Genomic DNA, 2,055 nt, shown 5'->3' with positions numbered 1-2,055 from the left:
TTGAACCCAGCACCTCCGGTATATGGGGCTGGCACCCTACTCCTTTGAGCCACAGGCGCCACCCCAGCAATGGGATTTTTCAAAAAGCAGTGTCTCTCTTCTTCTTTGCCACTGATGTGGTATTTGTGTGATTCATTTTAACCCCATCACCTCTTCATTTCAAAACTAAATTGAGTCCTGAAGTGTTCTTACTGCCCTGGTATGTATGCTGTTCCCTCTGCAGTAAAGACCCTACCCTCCACCCCCACACTGTCCGCACAGCACATGGACAGTTAACAGGTCCTGAGTTAACAGCCTTGGGCAGGGGTCCTCAAACTTTTTTAACAGGGGGCCAGTTCGCTGTCCCTCAGACCGTTGGAGGGCCGGACTGTGGGCCCCGGGACCAGTCGGCTGCTAAGCAGGACAGGCAGCGGCGGCAAAAACACCTGGCAGGCCGGATAAATGTCCTAGGTGGGCCGCATGTGGCCTGCAGGCTGTAGTTTAAGGATGCCTGACTTAGAGGATAAAAATGAGAAAACCAAACACAATGAAATGAGTATGATGAGTCGAGGAAAGGTTAAGGAAACAGGACACAAAAAGTGAGCCTAACGCTGATACAAAAACCTGGTAATGTACAATTAAAAAATTATAAGTGCTGGATAAAATGTTACCAGATAGACTTAATTCATTGATAAAATAAAATATGTGACAAAATGGAGTTTATTCATAACAGCAAGATGGCTCAATAGGAGGACATCTATTTATGTTAATTCACCGTATTAATGATCAAAGAAAGAAATGAGGTTTTTCTCCTTAGGCTTACATGCTTAAAATACTTCAGTGAAGAGAGGTGCCTAGCAATGCGGGTGTGTCACAGTGGCGTGGGCCACAGCAGAAGCTTCAGGGTCCTTGAGCAACAATGGTGGCCCTCAGGCTGCCTGAGCTTCCCTGTGGCAGGGCCTCTGTGGGCCTGGTGGCTGCAAGCACACTATAGGGCAGGGGATCCCTCCACTCCCCACGCCCCTCCCTACTGCAGTCAGCCACACTCACACCAGAGGCCATGGGGATGGCCAGGCCCAGGAACCCAGCTACAGGAGCAAGGCCAGCATTCCTGGCAAATCCAGTGGGTGAGGGCGGTGGCAGAGGATAAGGAGGCCTGTGGTGTGTTCAAACCTATGGACCTTAATTGTGTCATCAGCCTCCTTGAAGAGACTGATAAAGATGATTTAGAAGAAAAACAGCTTACATGTGTGAAGAAACTGGTGCAGTGTTATCAGCATGGACTTCCCTTATAAAATTCTGCATCTGTGTGCAGGAAAGATGGGATAACCCCATTGTAGAATCTGCATATCCTAAAATTGTGTGGCTTGCTGTTTTGAGAGTATAGGATGAAATAGCTTATGCTGAAGATAAATGCTAATTCACTTGCACTTTTGGGTTACTTAATGAAAATACTCAGTTCTGAATTCAGAACACAGATTTGTAAGTGTATTGTTGATTTTTATCATGTAGAACCACTGAAGAAGTATATTCCAGGTTACCAGCAAGCTGGTTCTTAATATAAGATGCAAATGGCTGGAGTCAAAGAATGGGCAAAAACAATGGTCCAGTCAACGACATTGCTTGGATTTTCTAAGAAGCTCTGGGTATTTAGTGTTCTGCAACATCCCTCAACTTCTAAAGTTAATTGCACTTAAATGATGAAAGCCCAAGCAGCCAATGGAATTTGTGCCCCTCAAAGCACAGATCCCTCTGGACGGCTTCTGTTTTGTTCATCAGAAATAATTTGGAACTTATTGGAAAAATCTTCAAAAGAAGAAATAATACAAAAGCTTAGTAACTTTGTTTGCTGGCTTTGAAGGAAGTGTTTAAAAATCTGTTTACAAGAGGTCTTAGTCATTATGATCATCAGCTCAAAAATGATACATTAGTGACCACTACAATTATTGCTCAAATCCTGGAGCACCAATGATTAGATGTGGCTTTACCAAGGATTTGATACCATTTGTGACCTTGAATGAAGGCATTAACTGATGGCAAAGTTGTTATGGCTTTGTTAACCGATGTTAAAAAAAA

The 2,055-nt window shown here is 44.0% G+C and overlaps 1 pseudogene; it reads left to right on the top strand.

The window, feature by feature from the left end:
- Nucleotides 1–1,039: 1,039 nt before the first annotated feature.
- Nucleotides 1,040–2,055, top strand: part of LOC100958132 — a 2,560-nt pseudogene continuing 1,544 nt past the window's right edge.

Source organism: Otolemur garnettii, unplaced genomic scaffold (assembly GCF_000181295.1).
Source record: "Otolemur garnettii isolate 467f Iridium unplaced genomic scaffold, OtoGar3 scaffold00182, whole genome shotgun sequence".
NCBI classification, from domain to species: Eukaryota; Metazoa; Chordata; class Mammalia; order Primates; family Galagidae; genus Otolemur; species Otolemur garnettii.
Note: the sequence above shows the minus strand (reverse complement) of the source record. Positions and strands in the feature narration are given on the sequence as shown.